Source organism: Nerophis lumbriciformis, linkage group LG02 (genome assembly GCF_033978685.3).
Source record: "Nerophis lumbriciformis linkage group LG02, RoL_Nlum_v2.1, whole genome shotgun sequence".
NCBI classification, from domain to species: Eukaryota; Metazoa; Chordata; class Actinopteri; order Syngnathiformes; family Syngnathidae; genus Nerophis; species Nerophis lumbriciformis.
Genome location: NC_084549.2, coordinates 14912217 through 14924947, shown reverse-complemented (window position 1 = coordinate 14924947; position 12731 = coordinate 14912217). Strand labels below are relative to the sequence as shown.

At 37.9% G+C, this 12731-nt stretch overlaps 1 protein-coding gene across 4 annotated transcripts in view; it reads left to right on the top strand.

Moving 5' to 3' along the window:
• The window catches only part of mapk8a (mitogen-activated protein kinase 8a), a 69778-nt gene that overhangs the window by 854 nt on the left and 56193 nt on the right, over window positions 1–12731 (top strand). The gene's annotated exons all lie outside the window — the stretch shown is intronic.

The following is a 12731-nucleotide window of genomic DNA, read 5'->3' as shown; positions in this document are numbered from 1 at the left end:
CGCTTATTCCCTTTTTGGGGTCGCGGGGGGGCGCTGGAGCCTATCTCAGCTACAATCGGGCGGAAGGCGGGGTACACCCTGGACAAGTCGCCACCTCATCGCAGGGCCAACACAGATAGACAGACAACATTCACACTCACATTCACACACTAGGGCCAATTTAGTGTTGCCAATCAACCTATCCCCAGGTGCATGTCTTTGGAGGTGGGAGGAAGCCGGAGTACCCGGAGGGAACCCACGCAGTCACGGGGAGAACATGCAAACTCCACACAGAAAGATCCCGAGCCCGGGATTGAACCCAAGACTACTCAGGACCTTCGTATTGTGAGGCAGATGCACTAACCCCTCTTCCACCGTGACGCCAATCAATCAATCAATCAATGTTTATTTATATAGCCCTAAATCACAAGTGTCTCAAAGGGCTGCACAAGCCACAACGACATCCTCGGTACAAAGCCCACATAAGGGCAAGGAAAAACTCACCCCAGTGGGACCTCGATGTGAATGACTATGAGAAACCTTGGAGAGGACCGCATATGTGGGTAACCCCCCCCCCTAGGGGGAGACCGAATGCAATGGATGTCGAGTGGGTCTGACATAATATTGTGAGAGTCCAGTCCATAGTGGATCCAACATAATAGTAAGAGTCCAGTCCATAGTGGGGCCAGCAGGACACCATTCCGAGCGGATGCACAGGCAAGTATCATGGTACATGATACCATGTACATGGTATCGATCTGATACCATGTACAAACCCCGTTTCCATACGAGTTGGGTAATTACGTTAGATGTAAATATAAACTGAATACAATGATTTGCAAATCCTTTTCAACCCATATTCAATTGAATGCACTAAAAAGACAAGATATTTGATGTTCAAACTCATAAACTTTTTGCAAATAATAATTAACTTAGAATTTCATGGCTGCAACATGTGCCAAAGTAGTTGGGAAAGGGCATGTTCACCACTGTGTTACATGGCCTTTCCTTTTAACAACACTCAGTAAACGTTTGGGAACTGAGGAGACACATTTTTAAAGCTTCTCAGGTGGAATTCTTTCCCATTCTTGCTTGATGTACAGCTTAAGTTGTTCAACAGTCCGGGGGTCTCCGTTGTGGTATTTTAGGGTTCATAATGTGCCACACATTTTCAATGGGAGACAGGTCTGGACTACAGGCAGGCCAGTCTAGTACCCGCACTCTTTTACTATGAAGCCACGTTGATGTAACACGTGGCTTGACATTGTCTTGCTGAAATAAGCAGGGGCGTCCATGGTAACGTTGCATGGATGGCAACATATGTTGCTCCAAAACCTGTATGTACCTTTCAGCATTAATGGCGCCTTCACAGATGTGTAAGTTACCCATGTCTTGGGCACTAATACACCCCCATACCTTCACAGATGCTGGCTTTTCAACTTTGCGCCTATAACAATCCGGATGGTTCTTTTCCTCTTTGGTCCGGAGGACACGACGTCCACAGTTTCCAAAAACAATTTGAATTGTGGACTCGTCAGACCACAGAACACTTTTCCACTTTGTATCAGTCCATCTTAGATGAGCTCAGGCCCAGCGAAGCCGACGGCGTTTCTGGGTGTTGTTGATAAACGGTTTTCGCCTTGCATAGGAGAGTTTTAACTTGCACTTACAGATGTAGCGACCAACTGTAGTTACTGACAGTGGGTTTCTGAAGTGTTCCTGAGCCCATGTGGTGATATCCTTTACACACTGATGTCACTTGTTGATACAGTACAGCCTGAGGGATCGAAGGTCATGTGCTTAGCTGCTTACGTGCAGTGATTTCTCCAGATTCTCTGAACCCTTTGATGATATTACGGACCGTAGATGGTGAAATCCCTAAATTCCTTGCAATAGCTGGTTGAGAAAGGTTTTTCTTAAACTGTTCAACAATTTGTTCACGCATTTGTTGACAAAGTGGTGACCCTCGCCCCATCCTTGTTTGTGAATGACTGAGCATTTCATGGAATCTACTTGTATACCCAATCATGGCACCCACCTGTTCCCAATTTGCCTGTTCACCTGTGGGATGTTCCAAATAAGTGTTTGATGAGCATTCCTCAACTTTATCAGTATTTATTGCCACCTTTCCCAACTTCTTTGTCACGTGTGGCTGGCATCAAATTCTAAAGTTAATGATTATTTGTAAAAAAAAAAAAAAAAAAACGTTTATCAGTTTGAACATCAAATATGTTGTCTTTGTAGCATATTCAACTGAATATGGGTTGAAAATGATTTGCAAATCATTGTATTACGTTTATATTTACATCTAACACAATTTCCCAACTCATATGGAAACGGGGTTTGTAGTTACAGGATCATACATTGGTCATATTCAAAGTCCTCATGTGTCCAGGGACATATTTCCTGAGTTTATAAACATAATGTAAATGTTAAAAAACGAAAGAAGATTATTAATGATCAAAATCGTATCTCGAAATGATCATTCACGCGTTCATTTCATCTCGCATTGACTATTGCAATTCTCTCTTCACTCTTTTCAACAAGTCAACGCTAATAATGTGGCTGCCAGACTTTAGACCGGTGCACCCAGAACAGCCCATATCACCCTCATATTATCCAGTCTTCATTGGCTTCCAGTCAAATTCCGCATTGACTTTCCTTGTATTGCATGGTGGGGCCCCTCAGTACATCACTGACTTGTTATGCCCCTACTCTTCAGGGCCCAGCCTCCGGTCTTCAGGCCAGGGTCTTCTAAAGTTCCCAAAAACTTGTTTTAAAACCCGTGGAGACCTGGCATTCCAGGCTATAGCTCCCAGACTCTGGAACAACTTGCACCAGTCCCTTTGTGATCTTGACTGTGTTGAAACTTTTAAGAAACATTTGAAAACTTCTCTTTTTAGTAAAGCTTTTAGTTAATGCAACTTTTAACTCTTTTTTAATCCACTTTGTAGACTTATTATGATGTTGCCCCTGTTGTTTTAATTGAATTGTTGTTTTACTTCACCTATGTTTTGTACAGCGCTTTGTGATTTTATCTGTGTAAAACGCTTCATAAATAAAATGTACTTACTTACATTTTTGCAATACCATAAAATGATGAAGCATATGTAGCACTTGGCTTCATTATAACCAAGGTGGGAGACAAGGAAAGACTCGGGTGTTGTTTCTTTTAATGTTAACAAGCTTACAATGTTATGCAGAGGTATAGTTATAACAATTTTATAGACAAATTATACTATTTTTTATTCACGGTGGAGAGTAGGGGGGCGCAAAATATTTTCTTCTTCCTATGGGGTGCGTAACAGAAAATATTTAAGAAGCACTGGTATAGAGGAACTTGGACTTGTGTTGTTAATTCTTTGGCGAATCCTTGCATTGACATTTTAACCTCCTAAAGGCCACCCAGCAGGCACAAGACATTGATACAACGTTGATTATATGTATGTGTTTCTTAAAACGGACCTCTAAACAACGTTGCAAAATAGTTTAATTCGTAAATTGAGATAACTTTGATGTCTAACGTTGGAGCCTTGTTGTTGGTTGGGAAAATGACCAAATTTCAACGGTCAAATCAACGTCACAACTTGACATTGAATAAGTATTGTCAAAAAGTATGTTGTTTCTACGTTGTATTTGTGTTGTAGAATATTGGTTGGGAAATTACCAAAATTCAATGGTCGAATCAACGTCAGAATCCAACATTGATTAAACGTTGTCAAAAAGCATGTTGGTTCAACGTTATGTTTGAGTTGTTTAACGTCAGTACCTAAATCAACAAGTTCTCAACGTTGTTTTAATGTCTTGTGCCTGCTGGGTGGCCTTTAGGAGGTTAAAATGTCAATGCAAGGATTCGCCAATGAATTAACAACACAAGTCCAAGTTCCTCTACACCAGTGCTTCTTACATATTTTCATTGCAGTGATGGGACAAGCATTACTCTGAAAAAACTAATCTGTTTAAAAAAAACAAAATGTAGGGCTAGGCTGGCACCATATAGAAATAGTCTTGTTTTTGCAACCAAAAAAAGGGCTTTTGGAGTTGTTTGCACAAAATTATCAAAACTCTATTTTTGTAAAAAATTTGCATTTTTCAAATGTGGAGTTTCATGTTGGTTGTTTGATTGGCAACATTAAATTGGCCCTAGTGTGTGAATGTGAGTGTGAATTTTGTCTGTCTATCTGTGTTGGCCCTGGGTGTACCCAACCTTCCGCCCGAATGCAGCTGAGATAGGCTCCAGCACCCCCCGCCACCCCAAAAGGGACAAGCGGTAGAAAATGGATGGATATTGGTTGTTTGAAACGATTCAATTGCAATCCACATCAGCAGGATGGCTGTTTCATGAAAAGCACCACACAAAAAAATGATTTACTCAATACAAGGAAAGTGGAGTTATCTGTTTTTGCGTCGAAACTCTTCATTTGTATCTTGCATAACAGGACTAATTTCATCGGAAATTTGCAACTCTGGCAAAGGAAATAGACCCAAAACAAATGTCCACTGCAGAGAATAATAATGAAGGGAAAATGGCCCTCCTGTTTCTTAGCTTTCGGGAAATGTGACTCCAGTTAAAAGGGAACTGCCCTTTTTTTTTTAAATTTTGCATATGGTTCACAATCATTATGAAAGACGGATGGATTTGTTTTCATGCATTCTAACTTAAAGTTAAAGTTAAAGTTAAAGTACCAATGATTGTCACACACACACTAGGTGTGGCGAGATTATTCTCTGCATTTGACCCATCACCCTTGATCACCCCCTGGGAGGTGAGGGGAGCAGTGGGCAGCAGCGGTGGCCGCGCCCGGGAATCATTTTGGTGATTCTAGTACTGATTAACGTACTGTAAATAAAAGTCTGCTTACAGCGGAGCCAATGGGAGGTCCTCTACTTCACCAATAAATTCCAAAAAATAACCATTCGAAAAGCGCTATCAATACTCTATTTACATGTTGTGATTTGAATATTAACCAAGTATTAGTGATATTGTTATTATAAGTGCTAACGCAGACAAACTATTTATAGCAGTGCTGTGATCGCAAGTCTGTGTACAATTTCGACTGACGCTTCCTTGCTCCCTGGAAGTTTATTGTGGATCATAAATCATGCATCTCACCTGGACAGAAGAAGTCTGAGTAGATATTCCGACATTTTGACAGCCATTTAGGACCCGGAAATGGCGACAACGACACAAAAAGACGCTTGGTCCCCCATTCACCCAGTATCTTTGTGAGGATTATGAGTCATTCTTCATCTAAATGAGAATATATGAACATCCTAGCAGTCAGCATCCTAATGAAAGCAGACCTTGCTCAGTCAGTCATGTTTTATTATGTTTGTTGGCTCTCATGAAGTCTGCAGTGATGAAGAAAACAAAAAGCAAACGTTTTTTAAATGTATGCGTCGCGTATGCTTAAAATAATCAAAATACGTAAATATTGAATGTTACTGTTACTACATTACATATATACTGATATCATGTATATACAACATCAATGGAAGTGTCTGGGTGTTTTTTAAGGGCTTTATAGGAAGAAAAAAAAGGTATTTTGAGCTCATGTATTTAATATTTAGAATGATAAAAAAAAAACATCATCGTGTCTCTCATAAGGATTGTGAGTGATAGGCAAAATAAAAAATAAAAATTGCAGTTCCCCTTTAAGTTAAATATCATCAGTGGTGTCCTTTTGAGTCAGTGCTGTCCAATGTTCGTAACAATGGCGTTTAATAACTTTTACTAGTAACGAGTAATCTAATTAATTACTTTTAGGTCTGTTTAACAGCAATAGAGATAGCTTGGTGTAACGTGGCACGCTATTGATGTGGTTTTATGTCGACAACAAGGCAGCAATTAAAAAAAAAAAAGACAATTAGACATTGGTCTAAGCACTGCTGTCACTCACTCACAACCATAGGAGAAACAAATATGTGTATCATTGTGGTTGTAGTTTGCAGTGGTGTACAACTGCACTGTCAGGTGCAAACACTGTTGACATCTACTAATCAGACAAGAAGCAAGGAATGAATCAGAGACGGAGTTCAATTTAGCTCATGAGGAGACACGTGTTTTGGGCTGTACTCTAGTTACAGATCCAAACTACGTTCTAAAGAAAAGCCCGTGCGCCTCCTCCATTTATTAGGAAATGGCCCTATTACATCACGGTGACTTAGGGAAAGGGGTAATCTCGACAACTTCAGTAAGACACAATATATGGTTATACAAAAATGCAAATATGTTGACACTTGGTGATATCGCTCAGTCTCTGCTTTGTCTGGTCTTGGAACCAAATATTCGGCCTTGGCTGCCAGCAGGCCGAGTCTGCACACAACACTGATAACGAGGCTAGCAATCTTTTGGATTGCTAGCTCTGCACAAATTGACAATACTTTATAGTATGGCCCTTAAGCATAAAGTTATGATGATAATATATACATAATTATTCTAACATTTCCCTCCTGTTTATCACATAACTTCCCCAGAATCTTCTTATCCCCAATAACTTCTTCTTGCGATTTTCAGTTAATAGTTAATTTCTTTAGGGCCAAGTTATGTTTACACTCAGAGTTCAACATCATCATATTTTTATATATATATAGTCACCAGGGTCTGGAAACAGATCAGGAACACCGTCCAGGTAGGTATCCTCGTCATCAGATTCATCTTTCTTGTCGTCCGCCAGAAGGTGCATCTGAACAGTTCTATCATCTGCTGGGCTAATCGCTGTGGTAATCAGACGGTTAAGCAGAGAACCCAGACAGGGAATACAACTACATCCACACAACGTCAGTTTTGCTGAAAACACAGCCATAGATACTAGAATTGATGATACCAAGGACTTGTATTTGCCGAACACATTCAACCATCCATCCCACATAGGTGAGTGCTCTTCCATTTTACCGTTGAGGGTGCGAAGGCCTTCCAGTGCTCTGGTCAGGCTATCTTCTGCATCAGTGTATTTTGGTATGAAGTACAACACTGTTCACCCAATATTGCGCACACATCTCCTTTTTCCGCTAACAACATGTCTGGCGCCATACGGTTTTGAAAGGCCTTAAGGGAGGTTGCGGCGAGTTGATCAGTGACGACTTCAAGTCCGGCCTTTGTCCAATTTCCTAATCTCTGTACGTTGTAGTGGACGTAGTTTATTCTGTCAACATTCTTGTTAATCGTACACCACCAGTAGACGGATGATTCGAATCCAGCTGCAACTTGATTTACCAATTTGTACTCGTCAGGTACACCTCTGGGGACACCTATTGTATCGATATAAGTTGGATCTCCAACACTTTGCCAGTTTACATCACGTGTAGTTCTTTTCCAATGTTCGGATATCAAACTGTTCAGACGTGTTAACAATTTTTGTACAAATATTGATACATTTACTATGTGTAAGCAGTTGTCTGACGATAAGTTTCCTAACTGTTGTCCAGAGCCTAGTATGTTAATGCAGGTGTAAATAGCTTTTGTCACATGATTATCAAATATTGGTTTCTGCTTTGTTTCTTTGGTTACAGGCTAGATTTTGTCCCATGTAGTGCAATTCCATTCAGGAGTTGTTTCGCTGATTACTTCAATTAAACCTTTTTTCCATGAGTAACCAATTAACAGCCAAAGGAGGAACCAATTATTACACACCAGTTGTTACTTTGAACATTTATCCACATCATCAAATGGTACGCTTACAACTGTGACTTCCAGCGCGTTTAGAACACTCTGGGTTATTCGGTGTTGCGCATGGTTTGATTTATGCAAACAATCACCAGGAAATATGGGTCTAGTCCACTTGACCATGCCCATAATTGGAAACCCCATCTGGACGTGTTGAACAGTGTGGAATTGGGTGGTCTATTTTGTCCATCAGGGAGTGATATGGTTAACACTAGATTTGGGCCTTAATGTTTCAGAGTTATTCGACTTTTAAAGAATTTAGCTTCTTCACTATCTCCGGGGCCAGTACTTCATTCATTCATTATCAATAGACAATTCAAAACTTTGGCAACTGAACACATTTTTACACACCTATGCTTGAGAAGGAACAGGATAAAGAGAATCTTATATTTCCTGCCCCCTTTAACATAATAAGTAGTCTTACTTAATGGATAGCCCAGATTCACAAGCTTACAAACCAAACAAATGCATCCAAATATAACAAAAAATAATATACACCTCACGGGATGATACAAAACAAATACAAAACCAGACACAAAATAAGTAGAATAATACATATAATCTATACTACAGTATAATATATGTAGTGACCAGAGTGTCCACTTCCCCCGTATTGTATGTCCTGTGAGGTACCACCAGTAATTCTGTTCCCGTGGTGGGAATCCTTTTAAGTTTAACACGAGCGAGCAGTAGAGAATATGAAGTGAGTTTTGGCCCAGGACGTATTTTGCTTTATTCATTATTGAAATGTTTTTTGCCACCTTATGTTGTATGTTTTGTATATAAGATTTCCAGTTCATTTGATCATCTATTAATACTCCCCAAAATCTTGTTTCTTTTACCCTTTCAATATCTGCTCCGTCTATTTGTATTCGTGTTTGATGCTCTTTTCTACGTTACCAAATAGCATTATTTTAGTTTTACTGAGATTCAAAGAGTCTGTTTTTATCAAACCATTTTTTTTTATTTGTTCATTTATTCTGTTATTTGTATTATCTTCTGTGTGTTCTCTCCTGAACAGAAAGCAGTTGTGTCGTCTGCAAATAAAACTAACTTTAAGTCCTTTGTAACTTTACAAATGTGGTTTATATAAATATTAAACAATCTTGGTCCCAGTATTGATCCTTGGGGTACACCACAGGATATATCTAGCTGTGTTGACATATTTTCACCCATCTTCACATATTGCTTCCTGTTGGTTAAATAGCTTCTTATTCTTGATTAATTGATTTACAAATTGAGGTCCATTATCATGTATAGATTTAGTTATACCCTATCTTGGTATTATATCTTTGCATAATGCTTTTACTACTGTTAGCACATCTGCTTTTCCTTTAAAAAATATTTCTACCCACTTTGAAAATGCATCTACTATGACCAGACAACACTATTTTTCTTCACTCCTATTTTGTTCAATAAAATCCATGCATAGATGCTGGAACGGGTGTTTTGGTTTGGGGAATTGGCCTCGCACAGGTCATGCATGACCTACAAATTTTTATTTTTATTTATTTTTTGAATAAGAATAAAAGCTGTAGGTAGTATAGTACTTCTGTATAAGGGTCACCATCCCTCCTGTTGAGACATGAGTACAACCATGGCTCAATACTGCTGCCCACTTATACAGATTTTTTTGGTAAAATTCGTTTATTGTCTGGACATACATAGATGTCGTCTTTGTTCAACGTGGCTCCGTTTTTTGTTTTTGTTCTTTTTTTTTTTGGTTTATTTTTCCATTTATCTTTTTCTTTTGGAGTACTTTGTTGTTGCATGTCTTTTAGTATATCATTATTCATTTCACTAGTTTGTAGTTTAAAACCTTGTATTTCTTCTTCTGCTGTTTGTTTTGCTGTTTTGTCCGCAAACGTGATATTGTCATGATCCGTGGTCCTGATCATGTTTTGTTTTGTTTAGTTATGTTCTGTTAGTTTTGGACTTCTTTAGTTCCCGTTTAGGCTTCCTTGTTTGTTTTTGTCACCATGGCGACTTATTTTGTTCACCTGTCTCTGATTAGTGCTCGCCCGCTCACCTGCTTCCCGAGCACCAATCAGAGGCATTATTTAAGTTACCTCTGCCAGTCAGTGGGCCTGGCTTCATTATTTATGTCACACTGTTTGTGTCACGCCTGTACCAATTAAGTTTCTTGTTCCATGCCATAGCTTCTGTTTTAGTCTTAGCTTGACGTGTTTTAGGCACGCCTTTCTTTTTATGTTGTTTGTGTTTTTGGTAGTTGGATGATTTATGTTAATAAATCCCATCCTACCTTTACACCTTCGTCCAGAGCCATCTTTTTGCATTGAAAGAACGAACCGCAGCAAGCTGCATAACCCACGTGTGACAGATATTGCGTCCGTTCCGTTGGTGTGTGCCACACATTTGCACATTGCTATTTTAGCTGCTAACTGTACCGCTTTTAATATTACTTTTAATAGTTCTCCATGTGTTACAAGGTTTCCCGTTGACGTTATCATTCCTCTATTTTGCCAGTGTTGTGCAAATGTGTGCACTGTTGAGAATGCATATTGACTATCTGTGTGTATTGTAACATTTTGATCTTATTAATTTACTTGCTTTAGTGTTACTAGTTGTGCCGCTTGCATTGAGTCATTTGATGCTCATTTGATAGCTTTCAAAACTTCAGTTGCTGTAACAACCGCACATATCCTATTCTATTTTTATTTTACAGAATGCTGCTTTAGCTTCTAAATTCCACTCTATTGGTGTTGACATTTTTAGATCTTTTTCATACATTAATTTACTTAAAGGAGCTACTATTTCTGTGTAATTTGGTATCCAACTTCTACAGTATTTAGTTAATCCTAGAAATGACAATTTGCTTCTTTGTTTGTAGTTTTGGTGCTTGCAGCACTGCTGTTTTTCTGCTTCCCACAATAGTGCGTCCATCTTTGTTTAGAGAATGTCCTAGATATTTTACTTCTGTTTTGCATAATTGGACTTTTGTTTTGCTTACTTCGTGTCCTTCACTGTGTAGATGATTTAATAAGGCTAATGTATCTTTTCTATAGGTTTCCTTATCCGGTGATGCTAATAATATGTCATCCACGTATATCAAGACCTTTTTCTTCCTCCTGGAGGGTCGAATTTGGACATGCTTGCATGCATTGCTTGTGAAAAGATTGTCTGACTTTCCGCATACCCTTGAGGTAGTCTTGTATAGGTGTATCTTTTCCCTTTATAAGTAAATGCAAACCAAAATTGACTTTATTTATGTATTGGTATCGAGAAGAATGCATTACTGATATCAATCACTGTGAAATGTGTCCAATCCTGCATATGATGTTTAAAATTACAGCATTTATTGTCCTAATAAACACTAAATCAATATTCCTAATTCAAATGTTATACCTATTACTTCATGTAATTTTAAATAACATTTTAAACCCACTAAAAACTGTCTAAGTGTATTAACTATAATTTTACAACTCAGAAGAGACATTCTTCCAATTCTTAATGTTTTATTTGTAATTATTATTCAACAATATTCAAAGCAAACAGTTGTAATGGTTATAGTTACTCACATTATATCATCAAAAGTCTATAGCTAACTGAAAGCTGTTGAGATTGCCATGCCTCTTTATTTATTTAATGTTATGCCATTATCTTATCATAGCTCACCACCCAGATGTATGGTGTACTGCAAATGTCTAAAAAATATTCTAACCTAAGAATGTTAGACTACACTTTAAAGTTAAACAACTTAAAACTTACACTTAATACATTTATTTTCTAACTTGCACTCCTGGTGCGCCATACGCACACACACACACATACACACACACACACAAGGTTATGTGTGTGCGTGAGTGCACATTCTAAGAGATAAGGCGAACACACTCGAAGAGCGTTTTTCTTTTTCTTTTTTTTTTTTTTTTTCTTCCTCAGCCTCTAAACATGTAACTTATTTTATATCATTTTATCATGCTATACATATCGACTCTTATTATAGTTATTAATCTAGGTTTTTATTTGTTCCATTATTTTAATTATAGATATATATACATATATATTTGTATATATAAAAGCGCTATTTATACATCCAAACATACATGTATATCTTCAATCTACATTTTCTTCATATCTTATTTTAATATCCCCCATTATCTCTCGTTCGCATTAGTTTATTCCATTTTGCATTAATTCTTCTTGATTTCTTCCCATTTCACTTAAACTACCAAACAAACAAATACACAAACTTGCAGCGAACCACAACCAACAGCCTACCACTTGTGAATACCTTCATTTGTCACTTTCTCATCTTTTCTTCACTTTCGTTTTCCTTTACAAACAACATCCTGTATCCATCTCTTCCTTACACTTCACACAATGTTTCTATTTTCTGTTCTCCTCTCCTAGAAACCATTCACGTAACGTAAGGTTATAAACATTCTTTTTCCATATTTTCTCAATCCATTCTCTTCACCCTCAATCTTCTTTCATCTGCTCTCTCTCTCTCTTTCTCCCTCTCTCTCTTTTCACAATACAAACACAACAATCCAGAATAAATCAGTCTTATAAAATACAACAGGGTCAGCAGCAATCCAAAATCTTTTAATGTCATGCATCTTTATTTATCTCTTAACAATCATTCCTCCTTCATAACCTGAATTTTAGAATTTTAAACTTTAGATATGATTTAGACTAAAAAAAAAAAAAAAAATCCTTTGTCCCACACGCCATTAGACTGTACAACTCCTCTCTGGGGGAGCTAGGATGACAGGGGATGCAAAACAATAACAGTGCAATACTTTTTCATAACATGGTCATTAATGCCTAGTTTCTCTTGTGATATTCTTATTTTACTGTTATATTTTCATTCTCATTGTTGCTTTTTATTTTTTTTCTATTATAATATTTTTCTATTTTGTTTCCATTTATACCCCCATTATTTACTTTTTACTTTTTAAACTCAATCTCAATTTTGTACCCTGCTGCTGGGATTTTAATGTTCCTGAGGGAACTCTCCTGAAGGAATCAATAGAGTGCTATCTATCTATTACTAATCCGAGCACAGTTCATGACGTCTCGTCCTTGTAAACACTGGACAGACTTCTTATCTTGCAGACAT